Raw genomic sequence first — 26,864 nt, forward strand, 5'->3', positions numbered from 1 at the left:
TGGTGAGGGATTTAATCTGGGAGATATGTCCGTGGATGTAGGCTAATATCTGTATGGCTTGTGTGGATATACCCATCTTTCATGTTTTTAACAGTCAAACTGCTGCTTTAAGATTTCAGTGTAATCGCAGAAAAACGTATGATTATATCATATTATTTCCATAAGTCATATAGTTGGTCTCTGTAGAATCTAGTTAATGTGAGCATCCAACTATTTGACTGAAAATTGTAATTCATATATAGTATTACTGAAAATGGACACGCTATTCTATTCCAAAAATAATTTCACATCATTGGTTTTGAATTAAAACATTTGAATAGAACCAATTCCATAAAGAGTGCTGAGAGGTTTTCTCATGGGTATTTTAATCAAACATATAATATGACAAGTTTTTGAACAAATAATGGTTACGATGACATAACACTAGCACATTACTGAAAAAGAACAAACACTTAACACATATATAGCTCTTTAATTAGTCACATGAGCAGTACTTTCCAATACAAGTGAACATGGAAGTCAGCAGCCCTCAACCAGAGAAACTGCATTTTAAAAACTCCCTGCAGTTAAATGAAAACAATAAATAACCCAATTATGCAGAAATAGAATTATTTAACTTTTTTCTTCTAAGTCTGCATTCACAATCTCACGAAATCAGATTATGAAAAAAAAGACTTTATAGATCTATTCTGAAAAAAATATGAAATATTATGAGATTAAAATTATTGTTGGATTACTGATTATGGAATTATTGTGGCAATACAAAATATAAGATGACTCCAGTCAATATCAGAAATTACTAACATCATTACTTCTTTCTGTCGTATTATTAGTGGTGTATCAATTACCTATTTGTAGTTGGTACTAGTATGAAACAAATAATTTAATATTCACATTTCAACAGCAGCAAGAATTTTGCCATTCTCTTTACAAAGGTCTTTCTGTTCAATATGATAATGAAATGGACTGCATTTATATAGCGCTTTTATCCAAAGAGCTTTACAATTGATGCCTCTCATTCGCCAGAGCAGTTAGGAGTTAGGTGTCTTGCTCAAGGACACTTCGACACACCCAGGGCGGGGTTTGAACCGGCAACCCTCCGACTGCCAGACAATCGGTCTTACCTCCTGAGCTATGTCGCCCCATTACATTTCAAAAATAGTCCATCAAAACAAATTGATAATATGCATTGTTCCATTTCAAAATAATTTCTACCTTATCTTATGTATATATGGACACGCCCTTAGAAATTTTGGGGGTTGCCAAACCAGGAAATCACATATCCAGATCATGAACACTAAAACTGAAGGAAAATAAAAACCCACTGTAATTATGAGTTCAAAGTGCTAAATTAACTCTAAAAGTGATTTGAAATTAACAAAGTGATTATTTTTTTACATAGAACATTTTTCTGTGTTATTAGAATGGTACTGCACTACAAAAAACAAAAAAAAAAACAGCCAAAGATAATTAACCTTCATTTTTGATCATACTCCATTCTCACTCATGCCACACAAGTCTCAGATTCAAAGGCCTCACAGTATCAATATTCATTTAAATTTGTATGACAGTCATACCCACCAGCATGGTAAATATAAAAAGAATTCACAGTGGCTATTATTTGGCATTTCATATACAAACATTGTTTAATTGATTCTTTTTTTTACTTAGTTTGTTTCTTTTCCTATGATAGTTACACTTTTCTTGGTAATTGCTATGCTCATCAAGTCTGCAAGATTTGTTGATATTTCTGCACGTGCATAAGCACATGGACACACACAAGACAGAGGTGTCTAAAATGTAATGTGTCTAAAAGTCAGACTCAGAGAATCCAGGAAAGACCAGATAGTTCCAAAGCCCAGTATGCCATTTGCATCACTTTTGGCAGTTTCTTCCAACAGCTATGCAAACACATCAGAATTTCAGCTGCATCAATGTTACGCTTGTTTTTTTAATTGTTTTTTTCCCCCAAAGACTACAATAGGTGGCAGGTTACATTGTCATTAGAAATATAACAGATCAACCAGCCATTTTGTTAGAGGGCTTAATTGTAAATGTGGTCTGTTCTTATTCAAGTAACACAGAAATAACGGTCAGTCAAATAGAAATGAACAGCATCCTAATGTTATTTCAGAACACATAAAAGTTTAAAATTCATGGGTTCCTCACAGTAATGTAAATCAACATGATTTCAATTAAATATCACCCAAAATAAGATGAGAAGCCAATTACCTGCATGATGCTTCTTTACCGGAAGATTCTAAAGCATCTGTGCATGTTGGCAGTGCAACAGAGGGGAATGGCTTGACATTATGTGAGTCTCTGACATTGTCTTCAGCTCTTCACTTTGAAATGGAAATTGATGATTGCAGCACAAATTGTTTCCCATCTTTATCAGTTCGCTGTGCATTTCTCCACAATGCTTCTCGGCTGACTAGTTCCATTCAAGAAACGATCTCTATAACAAGTTTTATCTCAGCAGGGGTTTTTCTTTTGCCAAAAATAAGAAAATTCATGAACTATTTTTGTGATGCGAGTGCATGGGCATGTGTATATAGCGAAGTGAAGGGTTCTGCTGGTTCTGTGTATGAGGCACATTGAGGTCCTAGCACACCTCTTTCTTTCGTGTTCGTGTGTGTCGTATTCGTGTAAATATTCTCATAAGAATTATCACTCTTTGCACGATAATCGCAGAGATGAGGTTGTCTTATTAGGAAGAGAGAGCGGGACCCTCAGTCCTTCCTGTGGCCCTCATCCTGCAGGCTCTGAGAGGCCCTGCACTGTTTCCACAGCCTGCCTTGGAGGTCCTCATTACTGCCACCATATGATGACCGTCCCGAACTTAGGGCAGGTGACACTGCAGGCACTCTCTGGCAAGGTCTGTGGGTAAAAATAAACACTTCAGAAGATAGGTCAAAGAAAAGCTATGCTAGTTTGGGTTAGTTCTAGAACTACTAAAAATGTTGTCAGTACATAAATAACAAGACATTTATACTTCCCAACATTTTATACTTTTTTCACAATTTAAAATATAGTACACTTAAAAATGTAGCAGTTACATAGCAAAAAAGCATTTCTGCAATGTTAAAGCAGATATATTTTATTAAGTGTCTATAGCCAAAGGCCCATAATATTTATACAATGAAAATGCAGCATCATCAACATAACATATGTAGCAAAAACCAACTGGAGACTAATTTTAGGTTTTCTTCCATCAATTCATATGGAATTTGTAAATTCCCAAATTTGTAATGCCCAATCATAATTATGGTATACTATAATATATGCATAGATATAGGGACATCAGGGCAGTTCTCACTTTCAGTTCAGTCATCCCACAGCAATAGGTCAATACAGCTTTCTTCTCAGTCAATTATCACATTGCCCCTCCCCAGTAATTTACATCAAGTTGCAGCAATCAAGCACAAATGATGATTGACAGCAATGTTGCCACACTGTCACATGCTGTTTTCAGTGCAAATAACCGTAGACATGCAGTAGGCATTTATTTTACCACAGATTGCTGTTTTATGTGAAAATGATCAGTTGCACCTAAACCCCAGTGTTCAGAGTAATATCCAAAAAGGATTTTCAGTGAAATTATTTTGGTTATTAAAGCTACTGTTTTTTTAGCTTAGAAATTCAGAAATTGCATGAAAAGGTCCCGGTTAGGTTTAATGGAGTCATCTCACATCAGAATAGTCGTGTCCAAACAGGCACCAAAATTGGCTCAAATGTTTAGGTAAAACTGGCAGTGTGAAATCAGTCTGAACACTAATGGTGTTTTGCTTGTTATTAGTGGGCGATGCTCCTGGTGGAGAGGATGAACGAAAGCCCCTTACTTCCGACATCCACCATCAATAACCAGCAAGAAAGGTTACAAAATGATTAAACATGGTAAAACATCATAGGAATTATTGTAGTCACAGAATCACTTTGTATTTTATTATACTGTGTAAATAAAAGTTGCCACAATTTTATTTCATAACTCTATTCAAAGAAAGTTAATCAAACATATTTTCATGTGTTTGTGTGTGTGTGTGGAGGACCATGAAAAAAAAAACAGATCTCGGTTGTCAGCCCCCATGTCTTCACATATTCCTGGGAGCTTTTACTTCAAAAGGCTTTCTGAATATAAAATTGAGGTTACGACTCCATTGTGGGTTTGTGTAGGTTCAAGGTCTGTCCTGGACTATCTTTGAGCAGGGTATTTCATGTGAATTGTAATATCCAACTGAGGACGCACACTGAAACCGCCTTAGATGATTACTCAATAAAATAACTTACTAAATCTTTCCATGTACAACACTATCGCTTGGGAGACCAGTAGTTTATGTATTTGATTCTCAGCACTCAACAAAACCCATATGGCATTACACAAATGCCCCCACACACACTTTGTCCAGATGCTGCCAACGGTGGAAAGCAATAAAGCGGCCATGCCTTGTTTATGCCGTTTCTCCACTCTGACTCACTCCAGTTCTTCTTTTCATGTGCTGTCCACTGCAGTGTCACTGACTCATCATTCCAATTGCTTCCACTAAATGGACTCCTTAATACCCACCCTGTGGAACAGACCAGAGATAGAGTGCTTATTAAGTCACAAATATAAAAGGTACCAGGCATTAAAGAAGTGGCTGCTCTACTTGTTCTGCAGTCAAGATACCTTTCTCCTACATTTCAACACATTTTAATGCCATGAGTGTCACAAATCTATCCTGCCATCTTTGAGTGACAAACTCCAACTCCTTTACACCATTACACCATACTGTACTGTCAAAATAACTACAGGTAAAATAAGTTAAAAAAGAATAAAGTTGCTTTGCATAAAAGTTTGTGCTAAAATGAAAATAATGCAATGTAAGGACAAACATGTTTCCATTAATACCCTGTTGACACAGATGTCACCCATTTTTTGGTGACAGAATGCAGGATTATCATTTATTGATAGCACAGAACTGGGCCTCATGGCAATAAGCTCTCCATAATCTCCTCATTGTGCAAACTTTACCTTTGGTAACCATTGCAATCCACATGATGATCAAGTGTGATCAGTCATCAGTGATGACTGTATGTTTGGGTCTATGCGTATTTGTGTGTATGTATATGTGAGGCCACAGTGCCAGCACAATGTTAATATGACTTATGCAGGGAGTGAGACTGGCAACTCTGTAATGCTAGCTGAGTATACCGCAGACTGCTCACAGGTGTTCCCCCACAACACTATCAAAAATTAACGTCATTATCAGACATCAACATACAGGCTAGTTACCCAGACATTTGGGGCTTGACATTGTCAATTTAGGCTGCTCATTACCAGACTCATTCCCATGGCGTTTGGTAGATAATCATTCAAACTGGCAGGCCATGGGCCGCACAGACCATAGTTCAGAATGAAAGTCTGCAGGCTTCCAAGGTAAAGTAATTCAGGTGGATTGTATAGTTTTATCGCCCTTTACATTCTGCCTTAAGCTTTGGCAGTTATTCGTACAAATGTGCCAGGTTTCTTAGAAGGTACAGATATGGCACTTTCACAGATAATGTGTGACAGTTTGAGATGTTTAAAAAATGGGTTCTAACTAATTTTCAAGGTAAAGTAACAACAGTGTTCCTTGCCTTTTTCCAAACAACATCTTAAAAGGCATTCAGATACAACTATTGCTATACAATTTTCCTTACATATACTTGCTGTTTTTCTTATTATCTGACAAGCATTTGATGGAGTCTGAGTTTAATGTGAACATTTTTCTTATGACTAAACATGCAATTTTAATGAAGTACATTTAAATAAATGTAATACACTCCAGTTAGTTCTCAAATGGCCCATAGAGAACATTCAGAGGGCTTTGGCATCTATGTGCATGTAAGCTGAATGGACACCAACAAAATGTTCAAAAGCATGAGGCCTTATCTAGATTTCACTTTAACTAGTGTTGTGTGGAATCAGAACACATATAGTCACGCTGTGAGAGGAGTGATATCTAAGCTAGGGGCGTCTCAGCTTAGAATTGTTCAGATTCTCAGTGCGAAATGTTTTTGCCATGCACTGCACCTCAACTGGTTATTCCACCACTGCCATGTGCCTCGGTTTCAGTTTGAAACAGCTGTTTGAATCACTGTCTTCACCTTGGACCCGGCTTCACTGTGTTGACATGAATGATTAGGAAATATTGGTTATGTGCCAAAAAGAGGGTAGTTTTACTGATCTGAACTAAACTGTATTTTCAAAACTGCAAAAAAATGCTAGAGCAGAGAAGTACAAGTCTGGCACCCAAGACTAAGTGTAGTGAGACACTAAACTGACATTGGACAATTGATTGATGTACCTTTTATCAGTATGAACACCAGAACACACACAAAACCATCCTATCCTTTGAACAATTATTTTGATTTATGCGACAGATCACAAATCCACATAGTTGGTTGGAGGAATGCCTGATTGGATAAATGAGTCCATCAGTCATAAACCAAGAAGTACAGGAGATTAGAGTGGCTCAGTTACAATTTAAAAACTCAGTTTAAATCTCTGTATTTTCTTTTAAGTACGAATTTGAGAGGCAACTTCAAACCAAACAACAATATTGACCAACAATACATTCTGAAGTAACATGCAAGAGAAACATGTTCTTTTTGACAATTTCCATCTCTCTTTTTCCAGGCAGCAATGCTGAGAACTTTCTAGACTATTGTAAATAATGGCCTCAAGAGTGTGTGCTGTCCAGGCAATCATGTAGGAAAAAAAACTGAGGCATTTTTTCATAAAACACAAGACATGGCACACTTAGATGTAGGGGGTAATTTTTCATACTGGCATTAGATCAGAATGTCTTTTCTGTTGTATCTACTAAACTGCAAACAAGAACACAGCAAAGCTTGAGTCAACACATGCTGTATATTTTGATAGTCAAAGATTACAAATGCCCTATGAATTATTCAGTGTTCTATGAAGAGAACCTCAATGATGTTATCATGAAACTGAATCAGGTTTCATGGTTTTGAGACAGAAGAAAAGCATGCCCCTATGCTGGCCTGTCTAAAAAAAGACCGAACACCCATATGATATTGAATTATGAATTGAGGTGACTAAGGTACCACAATGTGTTTGCTACCTTAGAAACAACTTGTTTCGACCTATTGTTGGAGAACAGAATAAAAAAATTTTAAACCCATCGATGGTATGCACATTGAAACAAGAAAATGCATTCCCAAGGTAGTTCATAACTGGACAACATTCATTAACTTCTGTAATTCACTCTCAGTGACTATAAAACCACACACTGTGTGCTGGTCTTTACACATGTACATGTGCATTTTGAAAAATGAGGGGACAGATTGAGGCTCTCTGGTTATGTTTACACCACAGGTTGTGCCAGTTCAGATTTTTTGCCTATATTCAGTTTTTTTTGCCTATTTACATATACTTTTAAAAGTGACCCATATCCGATACCTGTGTTAACACAGTTTACACTTGAAACAACCCGCATGTGTACACGAGGGTTTGGTTACTGATACAGAAGTAAGAAATCATTCAGGCACAGCAAACGAGACTGAAATACAGATTCAAGATACTGCTTTCCAAAGCATCTGCAACGAACATCCCCTGTATTTTGGCCTGTACGGAGTCGACTCCTTACCTCACAGGACTACAACGCAAATAACTGCAGTATTGATCCACTGACCAGAGCCTCTGGCCTCCACTGAACTTCTTTTAACATTTAATGTAACCAGTGGAGTGGTTTTGCATAGGTTACTTTACATGTCATTCAAATGCAAAAAAAGAACATCGCATATTGAATGATGTGCAATGACCGTAAATTCCGATCTGAGCGTTTAGATGACAACTGCACTGGCAGATATCAGATTCCTATCTGATTTATTTCCACATGTGAACGTGACCCAAAACAGATCTTAAAATATCCAATTCTATGGGCCTTTTCCCTGTTTACACGTTCATAGTACATATCTGAGCTACATGTGAGCAAAGAAATCAGAATTGGATCACTTTTACCAGGTGGTGTAAATGTAGCCTCTGTTTACAGAATCTCTTTTTTGTCCTGTCCTGTGTTGTCAAATGTATTTTCACACAAAAGCACATGCGCACACACACACACAAATCGCACCCGCACACATGCACACACTCGACTTAACCAAAGTTCTGGAAATGTAAATTGCCAGCCAATAAACTTTCCACATTACCAGATTTTATACTATATGGAACAAATAACCTTGTCTTCTACAACCATAGGGAGAGTTAGGATTTTGTAAGTGAAATTACTTGTTGAGATTATTTATTCAGCCCCTGGAGTGAAATAAGACACCTGCTTCAGTGCACCACCACTGTACAAAACCAAATAACTTTGTGCTCTGTGTGTAAAACAGGTCAGTGTACTTCATTTAGGACTCCACAGAATAATACACTTCATGGGTAAAAGTCTTCTTTCAGTTTATATATGCAAAAGACCTAAAACATGAAAAAAACAGATGCATAACATCTGTCAAGAATTTGTAAGAGGTTGTATTTATAGGTTAGAATTATAGATAACCCCATGTAAAACAATGAAAAATCTATTAGTTCTCATCTATAGTAAAACAAATTCATACAAATAAATACATCCTAATGTACTCTAATCCTTTGGCAACCCTAGAGGCTAAATCTCACTCCAATGTCTCATTTCTTGCTAGTTTTGTACTTCCTGATTTGAGTTTATGTTTTATTTATTTGGGTTCTATACACAGTGGTTTAGAACTTCTATAAATTAATGTATACATTGTATATCTCATATTAAACATTTATTTACATATTCTGTTCCATAGGATCCCTGAACACTTCAATGCTACCCACGGCTCAGATTTACCTGTGTTCTTCCAAATAAACTGATTATAGCTCATTTATGCATAATATGAAAGCTTGTTTTGTGACTTTACTCTAGTAATTGTGTTAGACCATTTGACATTCCCAGCATTACCCATTACACTATCCAAAATCAGTTCAATTTAAAGGAGTCTCCAAGCAAAAAATCACTATTTAATATGTTGGGCCTCACTTTAAATGTAAATTGTCTATCACAAATGTAATGTGTCACACGTAATGCTTTAGGCCCCAACAAAGTAAATGAGCCCAACCCAAATCAATGATATCACCCGGGCATAATGCCACCCTGTTCCCCCATCATAGAGAATGGATTCAGCTAATTTAACAGAGGTTGTAGTTCAGATGAAACTAAAATACATCTCAAAACATTCAATTTTGTCAATGAAAAACTAAACTAAATTGATTTGTTTCCATTACCCAGCATTCTCCAATTCAAAAGACATCTCCATTCACTTAAACCAGTGTTAATCAACCCTGTGCCTGGAGATCTACCATCCTGTAGGTTTTCTCTCCAGCCCTAACAAAGCACTCCACTTTCAACAGCTGAAGATCTGCATAGAGTTAGGTGTGGCAAATTAGGGTTGAAATGAAAACCTACAGGATGGTCAATCTCCAGGAATAGGGTTGGTGATCACTCACTAAAATGATAAGTAAAGAAGGAGTAATAGCCACATGACATCATCCCTAAAAACAGTCTTGCAGATTCAAACTAAACTTGGTTTTATACATAAAATTAGGATCATACTGATTATTCAGAGGGGAAGACAGAACATAGTAAATTATGCTATTTAGATGGATTTCCCCTTTTTAGGGACCACTTAATTCTTACCATTTCCACAGCATCTTATTCAGGTAAACAGAGCTGACATCCAGACAAATACATTTAATACAAGGAGGGCCTCCACTTTTGGGATATCTCCTCCAATTTGTTATTCTATCACACAATTACGCTAGAACATTGCACAGTTCGAATGAGAAGGCACCCCAGGGAGTGATGGGCTTACTTGACTTGAACAAAATGAGCTGATTTAAAATATGAAAATACATTTTTTTTTAAAACAAGCCTTGACATATCCCCATAATTATGCATTATACTTGTCTAAAAAGTTGCATTTATTATAAGCAGATATTCTGAACTCTGAAATGTATTGAACACATTGACACATTTGTAAGTGCATCATTTCCAAATCTATTTCTGAGAGCTGAATAACATCAAAGCTTGTTATTTCTCCATATTAATTCAATGAAAAAACCCTGCTGCTATTCCAATGAACAGTGCATAGATTCCTCCAGGTATTAATGGTGGAGGCACAAGACCTCTGTTGAATTCACAAGTGCCTCCGCAAACAAAGAAAACTCAATAAAACAACAGTCTCAGATCTCCATAATCTTATGTTGGACCATTCTATAAATCTGTGCTATTTACCAAAATTGGCATTGTGTAATCATGTGTTCACCAGGTCAGGCATAAGCTATACCATGTCAACACCAGGGCTCGCTGCTTCACACCGCCACTGCTTAACCTCTCTGGCACTTCCAGACTTCTAACTATTGTAATCAGAGCACTAATTTAATCTGGAACATGGCATGCATTGTTGGGTTGAATGGCCTCTTTTCCTCATTATGTTATGCCATGTCATGTCATGTAATTTTCCTGGGAGAAAGTATGCAGTGCTATTATAGATCAGCTAAATGGCACAATTCTACCTAGTTCCTTGATTAATATCATATTATATAATATCATTAATTTCTCATTCATATTGATGAATGTCTTGTGTTCCTTCCCTGCCTTGGTAAATGTTTGGCATGGAAGCATATGAATTGCAATTTCCACTTATAGTTTAACAGTTGGTTCATGCAGGAATTCTCAGTGGATACTGCAGAATAGTCCTTCAATGTCTTGATAAGGCACTTGATGACATATCATTCAACTAATTGTGCAAATAAACTGCTATTCCCCATTCTGACAGTGTACATATACTGTTAGGAACAGCGTTATATTGTACTTGTATGTCCCAAAGACCAGAAAACCAGACACAGGTCTAAATTAAATTCCTATTTGTCCTTAACCTTGTCTTCAAATATAAATAAATGTGAAGATAGAAATGTCACAAAAAACTCAATTAAATAAATACATTTAAAGAGTTTCATGACATAGCCTACCTTGTGTGATTTGATGAAATACGTTAAAAATACTATAATAAAAAATTTAGCAAAATATGGTATAGTAATAAATAAAGCATCTCAAGTGTGTTTTTAAATGGGTTACCCTTCTGACTACAAACAGTATAAAAACAGAAGAGAAGAATAAAAATAAATAAGAAAGTTTTGGGAAATATATTGTCTATGTTAACCACAGCCTGAAATTTAGGAAAACACCAATACTCTACCTCCTACACATCACTGTCACTTTGTGTATATTGAACGGAAGATAAAATTACTGATCTGCCACAGACAATTTAATTAAATTGATTTCAAGACAGGGCCCCTTGAACATGGGAGAAGGGCAATGTCCAGTCATTTAACCTGTCTGACCCAAAATAAGGAAGTAAATTCAGGAATCCTACCAACCTGACAAACTCGATTTTAGGACAAGGAGCTTTTAGTTACCGTTCCGTGTAATACTTCCTAAGAAGTGCTTAAATTTATAAAAAATATATGAAATTATATAGAATACTATCTTAATATTAGTATTAATATATTATCAGTGTTTCACATACAATTTGAAAACCTGAAGCATGAATGTCTATAACTCCCCATATACTACTATATATTCACTTCAATAGACATTATATTTAAAAATAAAAACAATTATCAGCTTGTTAACCAATCAAAGGCATTATTTGTGGCTAGAAAGTATATCAGACACATCTGACTTCCTCCAGGACAGAGTTCAAAGGCCCATGCTGTTGAAGCAGTGTTCTCACCACACAGCACTCCTTACTGTGAGGTGAGAACAGTATGGTACAAAATAATACCATCGCTTTTATACTAACTCTCCTAATAAAAAAAAAAAACAAGGACAATGTGAGTGTGACTGCCCACCATTTTCAGACGTGAAACCAACAGACCAGAGGAGAACAATTCCATTCCTGGAGGGCTGTTTGTATGCACGATTTTGTTTTCATCAATTACTTTGGCAATTACCCAGATAACTAATTAGTTGTATACACCAACACCTGTTCATAGATTAGACCACAGCAAAACTTTTCACATAGCAACACAAAATGCAATCTAATTCACCAGCTGTACTATCCCTCTCTGCAAATTTCTCGACAGACTGTTCTTGATGAAACTGCCTGCTCATGTCCTAGATCAATATTTGTCGTCAACTCATTCTCATCTAATTCTTTGCAATCATTCAAGTTGCACATCCTTTTGAACTTGCATTTCAAAGTGTTGCATGGAGATCCTGGGTGAGGAGTGTGCACTTTTAACTACAGCTGCTCCTAGCTCATGGTGCCTTTCTCTTCAATGCCAACATCACCTTATGCCATGTTCAGGTCATATGAGAAAAAACAGAACAATTGGAGGACTTCCCATTGTCCAAACTAGGAAGTGTTCACGCATTGTACACTTGTCAGGAAACTTAAGATGGCAGTCATACATCAGTGGGTGCCTGCCCACGGCAGATGGGTTCTGCTAAAGGTTTCTTCCTGTTAACAGTCAGGGAGTTTTCCCTTGCCACTGTTGCCCTAGGCTTACTCTTTTGGGGCTGGTTCTCTGTAAAGCTGCTTTGTGACAAAGCTCCTTTGTTAAAAGCGCTATACAAATAAAAATTGATTGATTGATTTATGCTCAGTTTTTCCCCAGTCAAAATGTGGTTATTTTGGCAGGTTCCATATGACATGAACAATGATGCCCCCTTTCCACCAAGGCATTTCGAGGGCTGGTTTGGAGCCGGTGCCTAATCGCGAACCGGTTCTTCCGTTTTTGACAGCAAAAGAACCGGCTCTCAGCCGGGAACACTGGTTCCAAAGCGGCACCAGCTCTTAGCTGGTCTAGAACCAAGAACCGCTTACGTCAGGGGCTGGGGGCGGGATTATTGTGACCAACCAAGACCAACTAAAACTTTGTGACCGCCAGGTAGAGTGAGAACACCTTCGTTCGACAGACAGGAAAACGTAAACTGATTTGCAACTATATATGAAATAGGCGAAGTATCGGTAACAACCTGTAGCCTACCTAGTTATGTAGGAAATAATGTCCTTGTTATCCTCCAGTGATTATTTTTTCAGTACTTTCGCGATTTTTTACTGTGCCAGCAAATGAGTCAGAGGTGGTCCAGCACTAATAATTCTAATAGTAGAATGGTATAAAGTATAGCAACTAATGTGTGCCATACTGCTTGCTAAGCTATCGCATTTGTATAGAGATGAACACAGCGACTACTGACTAACTTGAGGATGTTCAACTCAATCCACTCAACACTTCAGCTCAAAAGGGAAATCATCTAACTAGCCATGTCTATTTCTGTATTGTGTTGCCTATTTAAATCCAGTACACAAAACAAAATGCATTGCTACTGCTACATCTCAAGAATGATTAGCTATCAATGACCTCAGTAATTCAACTTAAATTTATAGGTAAAACACAGATACTTTCAGGCTGGACAGTTGCAGTTTGTAGTCTCACATAGATGTAACTGCACCCGGTTTTAGTGCCAACTTGGAAGCAAACCCAGCATTGTACTCCATCTGACTGAGAATACTGCTTGTGGAGAAATGCCTTGAGCAAACAAGTACTTGTTTGCTAAGCCGAGGGCGGCTCACACCAAAAATAAAGATCAGCCATTGTTTTGGATGGCTAGACCCACAGTGTAAAGATTTGTTTTTAAATTTACAGTCTAAAACTGAACAGCTAGTAGGGTTGGGTATAATTTGAATGACATCAATTCTGCTTCCACTTATCGAACCCTGTTCTCATCAAATCCTGATTCTGATAGAGAAAGAAAAGAAGCCAAAATGTTCCAAAAGTAAAAACTACCTTTATTCTTATGCAGATTTAGACTGCTCAAAAATGTAAATTATCAATAATGAAATGATATACTGTCTTTACCTTCATTTTGGTAAAAAAAGGACTTCCGATGGCTCTTCCAAGACAAACTCTGCATGGGATGAGACCCATACAATGTATGCCTAGATAAGGGTATCAGTGTGACTTTTAATTGCCCAAAGGATGTTTCCTTTAGCCGCGTTTCCACCGCAGGAACTTTACCCCGGAACTAGGAACCTTTTGAGGAACTAGGGTCTAAATTTAGTTCCGGGGCTTTATTTTACCCCCCAAAAAGTTCCTGCTCGGGGGGTAGCACTTTCCGAAAGTACAGGAACCTTTTGGGTAGAGCTTGCAGCGCTGAACATATCTGATCGGTCGAGTACTCGCAGCATTTTTTTGTGTTTGTTTTCAGTCGCCATGTTTAAAAATATGCAGCCGCAAACCAATTAATTTTCATAATAACTTCAAATCAAAAGCCGCGTTTCCACCAAAATTACCCGGAACTTTTAGTCCCAGGAACTACTTTACCAGGAACTAAAAGGTTCCTTCAGCCCATGGTTGTCTGCGTTTCCACCGCGGTCTAAAGTCCCGCGAAGATTAGGCAAATTAGCCCACTGACGTATAAAAAAGCGACGTTGTCGTCGGTCCATCTGTCATATGATTTCTTCTGTAACCCCATACTACCACCGAAGTAGCCTACATTATTTTATAATAACCGGGACAGCCCGGAGGGGTTTATTCCACTTATATACAACGGGTTACCAACAATGACTATATATGGTTACTTTTGTATTTATTGATTTTTATCGATTTAATCACCTGGAATTGAAATATTCTTCTGCAGCCGTTTGGGCATATTTTACCGTTGTCAAGCAAAACTGTCGTTGGTAGTTGAACTTGGACCATTGTTATGCAACAAATAGGATATAACAGACCAATAGTCAGATTGTAATTGTTTTATACATCCTCTCAAACACATTCATTATGTTTATATGCGAACATTCGCTTTCATGTCTTGACATCCGAAGCGACAGAATGCATTCATATTTCCAATATAACTGGCAACAACAGCAGAAAACATGCACACGTTGTAAACAATTTGCTGTTTGATTACTTTCTCATCGTCAATTCTATATAGGCTAATCGCAAAATGACAAGAATAGAACGAAAACTCGGACTTGCGTGAAAATTTTAATTAGTAGTGGTACAGCCACCGTTTGCTTTCCTTCGAAGTTACTGCTAGCCGAGCAGCGAAGTGTGCCCTCCAGATGCGAACCATGCACCATAAATTAGTCCATAGTCTTCCTGGTCTTTTCGTGGAATTGAAGAATGGCAGTAAAATTGAGTAAAATTACAGCAGTCTGAAAAAGCTAAAGGGACGATTACTAGAATTAACCTGTTATTTTACCCTGACAAAAAGTGCGGAAGGTGATTTCCAGTTTGCTTTTACTGTATCACCAATGTGAATTACGCAGAACTACCGCATACCTCACATAACTGTATCAAACGTTTTGAGTCAATTACAACGGGCTAACAAAGAAAATCTGGAAGAAAATATTCATCAACCGAATTAATCCGTTTGAATGTTTTGGTAGCCTACGTAATATGCTGTCCCAGCACGAATGTTTAGCATTTTATAAAACGAATACTAAAGCAAGAAAAGAACAGAAGAGCACATGTTATAATTCCAAAACGTTGGCAGGCTATAACCAAAACTAGGCTACTGCGCCGCATAACATACAAGTTTGATTTGAAGTTATTATGAAAATAAATTCGTTTGCGGCTCCATATTTTCAAACATGGCGGTTGAAAATAAATACAAAAAATGCTGCGAGTACTCGACCAATCAGAAATCAGCGCTGCAAGCTCCACCCAAAAGGTTCCTGTACTTTCGGAAAGTACTACCCCCCGAGCAGGGGGGTAAAATAAAGCCCCAGGAACTAAATTTAGACCCTAGTTCCTGCGGTGGCTTTAGAGACAATATAATAATGTTTCCAATTCACGGTTTCTTGCTCTAAGGCCATAATCTAAACACTAGATATCTGCCACGTGTCATTTGGTTATCCACCATTATTTCTTGAAGTGCAAATTCTAAATCTAAATTTATACAGAGTGCTGAAAAAACCAACATACCCGAATCCTCCAAAACTGAAGTCATACACTCCTGAATTAAACCATATTTCTTCAAAGACAGGTGTGATTCTGTTTATTTAAATTTTCAAACAATGTACATTAATCAATAAAAAAACCTATGAACCACTCGATCATCTCTATGAAGAAAGCCAGACTTCAAACACATTTCTTAATCCTGTGTAGTGACAGCAGTTATACCCATTGATTCAGCTATTTGCTGACCACCCTGCACCTTCACTATTTTGAAAGACATGTCCCATATCCACAGAATAATACAATACCTCTGGGCACATTAATATATCAATCAATCAACCATCCTTTATTTATATAGCACATTTCATACACCTTAATGCAACACAAATTGCTTCACAATGAATTAAGAGAACAGATAAATTAAAAACATAAAAGGCATTAAAACATATTTAAAGAAATACAACAAAAGTAAAAGAGGCAATACAATAAAATCAATAAAAATGAAATGAAAATGAAATTAAACTGAAATAAATAAAATAAAATACATATAAAAAAACAATAAAACACGATCAGTAAGACTTCATGTAAAAGCAATGCCAAGAAGATATGTCTTATGTTCCTTTTTAAAAGAGCCCTCAGATCCTCTTGCAAACTATTTGCATTAGTATTTGCAGAGATCACCCACTTGCCCCAGCGGCTTTGATTCTCAGATTAACGGACGGTTGGACTTTCACGCAGTGTAATCACATTGTGACAAATTGCCAAAGGTCATCCAACAAGAAGTTCCTGCATTAAATGCAAATGGTAACATTTCTCACTGCTGCAGTTAACATTATTCCTGTGTGGAAAGACATCTCGGCCTTAATAGTCATCCAGGACTCTGCATAGCGAGTGCTCTCACTTCTGTAATGGCAATACATTATGAAGTCACCGTTATATTCATTCCGTCGTCCATTCTGAATTGGATCAGCACAGCCACTGCACCCAGAAGACAGTGGTTAGTATTCCTTGGCTCATTTATCAAACATCACTTTGAAGTGACTCAGTGGTGGCCTACTGTACTGTGTGTGCAAGTGTCTATAGTGTCCTCCAAAATGAATCACATCCTTGATAAAGATGAGCATATAAATTAATAAAGGTAATAAGCAACGTACCAGTTCAAAATATTTAATAGTTATATTTTATCATACTAATACAGTACACAAATACAGTATAGAAAAAAATATTTACTTAAAAAGGAATATTTCCCCCCCCCAAAAAATGTCAGTTATTCACACCACTATTTTCAGTGCACCCTTCCTTCACAAGGACAACACAACTGGGTTGTCTTCTATAGTTTTTTTTGTTGTGATTGCTGAACATATTCGGGAGGAGCTTTGACCATTCCTTCATACACTCTTAAGATCCTTCAAGTACTTTGGTCTATGATTGCAATCTGTCCTCTTCAATTCAAACCATAAAATTGATTACGTTTAACTCAAAAACGTTCTGGCACTTGCTGGTGTTCATGATTTTAATGATCTTATCAAGATTCCAAAGACCAGCAGATGCAAAACAACCACATAGCTTCAAAGATCCATCACCAAATTTGAGTTATTTTTAGTTCATTACCAGAAGAACTGAGGAAACAGTACTGTATATACAAATGTGTTGAGATGTGCATGGTATAGAACAAGATTCTGTTGTCCATTATCAAAATGAAGCACAATAGAGCACAGCCAGTAATCAGACCAAGGTAACATGATCTAATTTATTCGTTCTGAAAGGCAGATACAAGCATAGCCTTCAACAATCTGCAGCAAGAAAAGTAATGTGATTATGGCTATTATACAGTACCCCCATCTTGCCAGGAACACACTGGAAAGGCCATGGAGAGTCATGCCTCTGTGCCTCCATTTTTGTGAAGATAACTACTGTGCTGAGTACTCAGAGCCCTAATCCCAAACTGTGGAATTACAGTGAGGGATTCTCAATGTTCCATCAAGATGGAAAGAAAGTGCTTGTTGCAGTTACACAATGGCCAGTAAATAGCCTCTCTACAGAGGTCATGCTGACCTGAGTTTTCACTGAAAAAGCCCAGTCTCACCAAAACATTGTGTGTCCTTGAAGGCATTATGCTCAAATCACTTGCCTTCATTTCTTACACTACATTATGGATTCAGTTGTTCAAATGAATGTATATAACTCAAGAAATACAATGTACCAATTTTAGCACTGTTTTCTAAATTAAATTTCAAACAGCAGTTGTAAATGTGATTCTAAAAATACACGGTGCCATCATTTTTATCAGGGGTGGGAAACTGGTCTTGGAGGGTCAGTGTGTGGTCAGGTTCATGTTTTCACCTCTGGCTCAACTAGCTAATTAGTAGCATATGGAAATGTTATTCACTTGCACTTTATACCCAAGCTGAGCAAAAGAACAGTTTTCAGCTGTCATTCAAATGCTTAACTAAGCTAAATTGTCAGGCCATGCAAAAAGAAGTTGGCATGAAATCCATAAGAAGCGCTCCCATGCCCCTCATTTAGACAATCATTCACACACAACTGCAATTGTTTTGAATAGTGGTTGACAACTATGCAGGGTTTCCCCCAGAAAAGTTGTTAGGCCCGGTGGCCAAGTGTCAAAAGTAGCTTTTGACGGGGGCCGGCGGCCCGGCCCGGGCCGGTGGCCAAGTGTCTTTTTTGATGGGGGCCCGGCGCGGGCCAGCGACAGACTGATGGCAGCATTAAGGTAGGGCCCTATAGTTTCTGTGATAACAGAATCACGGACGGAATCGCGGAATTGAGAATTTAAAAAACACATAGGGCCCTACATTAAGTCAGTGCTAAAAGCAGACCGGAGATTTTAAAATATCACTACGTAATGTGAATGTTGTCATAAATAAGTCATTTATTCAACCACATTTTTAAAAAATCAACTATTTACAGCATAGCATAGCCTTACAAAGAATCTGACAACAATGTCCAGACTGGGAATGCTGTGTTTTCAACAACAACAAAAAAATAAATTAAATTAAATTAAAAATAATTAATATCAAAGTTTTTGCACTCTACAAAAAACTTGTATTCAAGTCCTGATTGGCTACTGAATCTTAGAACAAGCCTTGGAATGCTGGGCGTGTTTAAATAGGGATCGGAATCGCGAACCGGTTCCAAGTTGTCCTATTCATTGGAATCGTATGGCTCCGAACTTATCGATTCCGCTTATCGAAGCCAGCATGTTTTTAAGACGGCTGCACATTGCAAAACAAATTTGATCCGGGCTGCCAGCCTTGATACATTCTGTTGCGATAAAGATTCAATAAAGACAACTCAGCAATTTCTCTGGATTAATGGATTATTTTTTAGCCTGAAATTCCATCGTAGGCCTATTACTAAATGGCTACACGTCATGTAACGTGCATGTAGTTGGCTATCTCCCTGGATATGAAGTAAATGTTTTTACCAATAAATAATAATAATAATAATAAATGCGATTTTATCCATGGAAATAGCTATACAAAAAGGCAAAAGATTATACATAATTTCTGCGAGCAAAAACAGTGCTTGGGAATATTAGAGGGTAAAATACAGTTTAAGTTAATTAAACATGATATATCATTCATGTGCCCTCGTGAGGCCTATTACTGACTAGAAGATTTCTCATACATGCGGAACAATAAATAAACAACAAAGCCAGCTCTGGCAGGTGAGAATGGATGAGGCTAGTGTGTAATGTGTCTTCAGCTTTAATATTCATAGTTAGCTCTGGTGGAACCAATGAACTTTTGTAAAGACGAAAAGTATTAACCTGTACCAAAGTATTTAAAAGAGGAAAGAAAGGAGCTACTCGGGATCCTAAGTGTACCAACCTCATCTGTGAAACATGGTGGAGGTTATTTTATAGCTTGGGCATGTATGGCTGCCATTGGAACTGGTCACTTGTCTTTATTGATGAAGTGACTGCTGATGGCAGCACCAGGATGAGTGCTGTGTACAGAAACATCTTATCTGCTCAAATCCAAGTAAATGCCTCAAAACCCACTGGATGGCGCTTTACCTTGCAGCAGGGCAATAACCCCCAATATTCTGATAAAGGAACCAAGGATTTTTTCAGGGCCAAAAAGTGGAATTTGCTAAGTCAATCACCAGACCAGAATCAAACTAAATATGCGCTTGCTTACTTAATATTGCAGGCAAAACAAATGGACAAAGGAATTGAATATGGCTGTTGTACAGGCCTACAGCATGGCCGGGGAAGATCAACATCTGATGATGTCTATGGGTCGCAGACTTGAGGCAGTCATCGAATGTGAAGGATTTGCAACCATGTACTAAATCTGTTGACTTATGGAAATTTATCCAATTACTCTTGGTCCCTTAAAAATGGAGGACGTATGCATAAAAAGGTCTGTAATTCACAAAAAATGTATCTCACAAAAAAACAAATTACAAATTATACAAAAGATGCAAGTAAGCTGTTGTCACAGTTTTTTTCTTTACCATGGTGACCAAATGGTGAATGTGCAGGAGACAGAACTTTAGGTCAGCTTGTTCTTTGGCGTAATTAATGGTCCTTGTGCCTTTCTCCTCATTATAGGATAGGATACGTGCAGTGAACTTTTCCGATTTTCTCACTCAAATTGCAAGGTAGAGTACCATACTTCATCTCCATGTCACAATGGCACAGGATTACAAGACACCCTGGGGAAAAGGGAAATGGCAAGCACCAAATGGATCTCTGCCAGGGCAGAAAGTCTACAGCAGTGCCTTTATTTTTGTGAGTGCGCATGCATGTGTGTGTGTGTGTGCGTGCGCGTATGAGAGTGCGAGAGAGAGATAATTAGAACCAGTATCAGAGTGTAATCAGCCACCTTTCAAAATAAGGTGGGATGTGATATCCATATCACAGGGAGTACTGTATCTATCATTGTAATATCCTCTGGAATACCCATCTGATGGGCAAGTCTGGGGAAGCATTTATTTCATTTGACATTACAGCATTGCGAGTTAACCAAGATATAATTTGAGAAAAAAACTTTAATAAGATAAAACATTTGCTGAGGGGGTTGCACACTTGAAATTTATTTAATAGATTGTCTTGACAGGAGACAGAAAGGGGTCACCCCAGCAGATGGGTGTCAGTGTTTCTCCAGTCAATTTGAATGTTATTCACCATTTTCTATTAATCTCAGTGTTCACTGTGCCACTACTGTCGTGTATCTCGTACATTTAAAGGCGCAACTGATCAAGGCACAAATTTTAACTTAGAGATACATCCGATGTAGGCGAAGGGGGTGTTGACCAAACTCAGAAAGAGATTTAAGGTACTTGCCGTTTCAGTTGTTAATAGTATTAGCTTGCTTGTGTTGTGGACTTACGTACTTGCTCTTCTGTGCTCTCTGAGGTCCTTTTTTCAAAAGGATCCACTGTGCTTGGATGAGTTGGGGAATTAGCAGACTGGCGACTGCAGTGAAATCACTGATCACCAAAAATTATCAACCAAACCCAACACTATTCATATCGACACTACTAACAAAAAACAAAAATGTGTAGGCCTGCTATTGTTAATTATATTGATAGCTAGCATTAGCGCTATTCCCTAATGAGGACATTATTAAAAAAATAACTTATACAAGTGAAAAACTGTGAAGGTGGTGTAAGTCGCTCTGGATATGAGCATCTGCTTAAAATACCTGTAATTTCTGCAATTAATTTACTGTAGCGTGTTATGTTTCATACCCCAATTTGCTTATTTCATACAATTTGCTTATTTCAAATTTACTATGTGGTGATATGTGCTAGATGAATGTAACATTTCCCTTGGACCAATTATAAACAGCAACGTTTGTGAAACATACAGTACTACAAAGGAATGGCTAAGGGGACTGGTGAAAAATCCACAATTTGAAATGCTTTATAATGGACAAAAAGAATGATACTATTGGTCATTCACACTTGAAAGAGAAAGTGAGTTTGGTCCTAGTGGCCAGTATCCTGGCGTCCTGAGATTGCTCAGCTCAGACATGACATTCAGTGCTCCTGCAACCAAACTTTAAGTGAAGACAAGAAACTCTGCATTTTAGCTTCATTAGTAGATGATACATGACAAATATAGAATTTTTGTGTGCCACCATAGTTGCATAGGTTGTCCATTTAACAAGCACCCCCTCCTGAAGACTCATCTGCAAATAGAGCCCCCAAACATGACACACTGGACAATAGCATCCATCTGGGAGTTCATAAAAAATATTCTTTCACCACTAAAAAGTCATAATCCATAATAGCACAAGATAAAGCCAACAATAGACTGAATGTATGCCAACACAGCAGTGAAAAATACTACTCACTGACTAGCAAAATAAACGTGTGTAATTATACTCCTATCTATATCTGAAACAAAATATGGAATACATTTACAATCTTACCATTGGTCTTGCATGTAAAGATCTCCTGTACACGATTCAGCAGTCATTTATCGTCTTGAACAATCAGTTTGAGAAATAAACACGCAGACAGAAAAGTGGGGGTAAGCATTTACATCAGCCACGTGCAAAACCTCACTTGATTTTTACACCGTTAACTCTTTGGTTAATTTTGGTTCAATTGATAACTGCTTTACATTACAGTACAGGCATTTAGCAGACGCTCTTATCCAGAGTGACTTACAACATTTTTTTGTTTATCACATAGCATTTTACAATGCATCTATTTATACAGCTGGATATATACTGAAGCAATGCAGTATCCCTTGAAAGGGATGCAAACGTTTCTTTCAGGAGTCAAACCATCTGATTTGTGGGGAAATATGATTATGTCATGATTTACAGCAATGCACAATTTAGACATTTTGGATAGATTTGGAGACACCCAGGTAGCTGCTTACTTTTTGCTTCATAGATCTTTCATAGTTCCACATATCACCCTCAGATTTTACACACGTGGTCATGCAGGTTATGACCCAGGACCAAGTATACTTTATCCAAGTACAGTCTACCTGTTTTATATATGTGATTGGTCAGTATTTCATCTCAAATTAAACGAGAACAACTTCATTTTTGCATTTTTGATTGTTGGCCTAAAATAGTTACTATGACTTAAAACTGAATTGTTTGGCTTGTACCGCTGTCTGTATTTTATGCTATTGTTTATATACTGAAGAAAACACGTGGTTGTGGCATTTTGAAACCACTACACGGCATGCTATGAACAAGGAGCATTTTAATATTGTAGCAAATAGACATTTAGCCTATACAGATTTGGAACCTCAACAAACTAACTACTATGACCACAGATGGTTTTCAGGATTACTGTCCTTCATTTGTCCTTCAAAACCTCGTCCTGTCTATATGTTTAATTTCCTGTCTTATGAGTGGATATGGACTCATAGGCCTATATTGAACCGCCGTGATCCACAGGTATGCGTGGAATCACAGCACTCTCAAATACAGCATTTTAATGCTATGTTGATGCACCGTGCGCTTCCGCTTGCATAAGACTGATTGAACAGTAGTCGTTTTGGATGCTTTTCACGTTGGCATGGAATACTACTCATACAGCGCGACACACATTGTGTATCTATGGTGTGAAATATTTCGTTATGCGATTCTAGCAAAACTAACAAAAATGAACCAATAAAGCCAAACAACAACAGAGAAAATTTGTATTCCCTCACACGGCTGAACATTTCAGAAATGAATAATAAAATACTGCATCAAATACATGATATACTCCCTGAATACATAAAATAGTAACACCGTCAAACAAACGCATGGCGCGTCTACTGAATGCGTGGAAAATACTGTTACCGTCCGCATAACCTTGCGGCGCGTTGACCGTCTAATCTACAAGAAATCCATGATTCAATACACCAAGAATCGGCTACACAAACTAGCACTGAACTGAAGAGAACGCGCACCTAAGTGAGAAAACATTCCAGCGGCAAATGCAACACAAAAGTAGCCTACTCTGGGCGGGCGCTGGGACAGTACCTGCGTTTCGATTCAACTTTCTTTGACATGATTCGTGTAAACAGAGAAAACATTAACAATCACGCCTTTTATTTTTCTAAATTGTGTTACACGAGTGGGAAATGGGTATCGCTTCTTTTTCCTACAACCATGCAGTTTTCTCCTTACTCACCTTTATGGTTTGATGGCCATCGCTGATAGCGCGATTTAATTTATGACAAAGGACCATTAATTAGTTCTCCTTTACCTCTGACACTGTTACAGAAACCGATTTAAAACAGACGTGCACGCCGGGTAGCTCCTTACACTAAACGTGAAAATAAACCAGTTCGGAACAGTGGGCTAAACGCGGTGTGAAGCTGCAAATAAGGATTGACACACAGACAATATACAGTTTAACATTAGATCTGCATCGAGCAATTTCTACGAGGAAAGCCTTTTACATTCTCTGGCTGTCTTCATGTGGTTTGTATGCAACAGAAGAGCCGGTCGACTTACCAGCTTCTCAATGTCAGTTTATGTTGCTTATATCTTCAAATCTGTCCAGTTCCTCTAATCAGATGCCGTGGTCACAATCCACGTCTCGGCATATGTACCATAAAATGACATAAAGGATGAGCAAGATCGCAAAAATAAATAAAGCTACTAAAATAGCCTTGGTAATTGGAGATATGAGAGACTGCATGTCACCACGAGCTGGAGGACAGGGGTGCTATTAACAAGAACACTTATGAGCGCAATGAACGACACTCAGTCCCCAGCTGCATTGGATTGGATCCTTTGAGGGTCGACATTGGTTCATGTCAAATTGAAATGTTACGGAGACACCCCAATGCTCCTAGAAATCGTTACCAAAAATCCTGTGTAATACATAATGCACATTCACTTTTTAAAAATTCAACAATTAGTATGTTTTCTATACACTAGTGGCGGAACCGGCAACGCTTTGGGGAATATCCATTAAGCGTTTAGAAGCGAATAAGAAAAGTTAAGGTCCACCGTTGCTGAGCTTGGCTGCGTGAAGCAGCTGTGCTTTCCCGCTGAAGCTTGATTAGCATTCAGAGGGTTTCCCAAACGCTTTGCTCACGTGACGGGTTTCTCCAAACATGCCTGAGGTGAGTACAAACGGCTGGAGTAGATTATGTGCGTTCAGATTGTGACATAACAGTATAGGAAATGCTACCAGAAAACGGGATTAAATAAAAAATAGAACCACGTACAATGTTTACATATATCTTTTGTGTCTTTAATTCGTAAATAAACAAACTCCCACCTCCTCCTCCTAATACTAGGCTACTACTGCAAAAATGTATGAGTGGAATGTGGAAATTAATTTTTGCACGTGGTTTGTGTGTCAATGACAGTGTCGGCTGGTATAATTTTAATATTGACATAGCATGCTAATGGAAGGAATGGTAAATATGATATTTGGTCAATGTAAAATATATAGACTAACCTCTATGTGTGAACTATGTGCTGTATTGTGGTATGGAATAATCAGTATGTCTTCCAACAGTTCAACGCAACAAATCAATATGCTTTTCTGGTGTCTTTTGAGTTAGTCTGCACGGAAACAACGGTAAAATAATTAGACATCACTGGTGAGTGGCTAGTACCATGATCTAGATTTGCAGTCATCAGACTATAACAAGTATACGCGATGTAAGGCAATGTGACCTTACCTGCACGGACACAAACAGCATGCACTGGGCTTTTACATACGCTAGATGGCAGTCTTATTTTGGCAGTCCACTTCATTGTCCGGTATTTTGTTAGTCCGAAAGTGTTTGTAAAACTGTCCTGAACATGAATAGCACAATCAATCAATCAATAAATCATTTTTTATTTATATTGCATATTTCACGCCATTGTCACAATACGCTTCACAGACAACCCTAGCCTAAACCCCCACAGGAGTAAGCCTAAAGCAACAGTGGCGAGGAAAAACACCCTGTGGCAGATGGGAAGAAACCTCAGAAGGGACCAGTCTCAAGGGGGAAACCCATCCTCCACTGGTTGGCTCAGGGTGTAGATTGTTGACCAACATATCTTCCATTACACAAAATTTTACACCTTTCACGATATCAGATTGTGATTGGCTTTGACTGTATATGTGAAGAAGATTTTTTTTTTTTTTTTTTGTAAAAGTTTTTTTCTGCGATAAAATAACATTATGATAAATAGTAACATTGGGCCTCATTCACAAAACTTTTCTGAAATTATTTTTTACTTTTGTTCTTTAAAATGTTCTTAAGAAGAAAAAAAAAGAAATTAATGACATATGCAGACCTTTGTTTTTGTGAATATCCCAGGTGTATGAGATGATGAATGCTGGCTGTTTGTAAATTTCATGTGCAATCTTGTTCATGTGATTTGCATAAGGAAACTGCCATGAACAACTACCGATAAGAAAAAAATTATAAATACCTAAATGTTCTTGGAAACATTCTTACACACAGTTTATGATTAAATGTGACTGTACACGTGATGTTCCGTGAATGAGGCCCATTGGGAGTCATTTGAATTACATGGCCCAATTAGTTAAAAATAAAATACATATTGCATTAATTTGTATAAACTTTATATTTAAACACATTCAGAACACTGCTTATGTCTATCTGGTCAGATAGAGATGAAGTGCTGACAATAAGAAAAAAGCTAAAAAAGCTTTTTTTTTAAAAAAAGGCTAGATATGCAATAGCCATTACTTATACTGTGAGCGGAGAGTGTCAGTGATGACAATGTAATACACTAATTTAATTAAGCTGTCATGGAAGTGCAAATCTGATCATAACATTCAAAGGTCTGAATTCACACTTCTTAAGATTGACTGGTTGAGCATAGTTTATTTCACAATTCAATATTACACAACACTGTGGTCCTGATCAGGGGCATCGCAGTGGGGGGAAAAGTGGGACTGACTACCCAGGGACCGAATGAGG

The 26,864-nt window shown here is 37.7% G+C and overlaps 1 long non-coding RNA gene across 1 annotated transcript; it reads right to left on the bottom strand.

Annotated features, from left to right (window-relative positions):
- Positions 1–333: 333 nt before the first annotated feature.
- LOC135250974 (uncharacterized) lies at positions 334–25,024 on the bottom strand. The gene is made up of 3 exons (XR_010329051.1): positions 24,421–25,024; positions 4,444–4,565; positions 334–2,880 (listed from the first exon to the last, which is right to left on the bottom strand). It is a non-coding gene; the product is annotated as an uncharacterized LOC135250974 (long non-coding RNA).
- Between the last annotated feature and the right edge of the window lie 1,840 nt (positions 25,025–26,864).

This window comes from Anguilla rostrata, chromosome 3, assembly GCF_018555375.3.
Source record: "Anguilla rostrata isolate EN2019 chromosome 3, ASM1855537v3, whole genome shotgun sequence".
Lineage (NCBI taxonomy): Eukaryota > Metazoa > Chordata > Actinopteri > Anguilliformes > Anguillidae > Anguilla > Anguilla rostrata.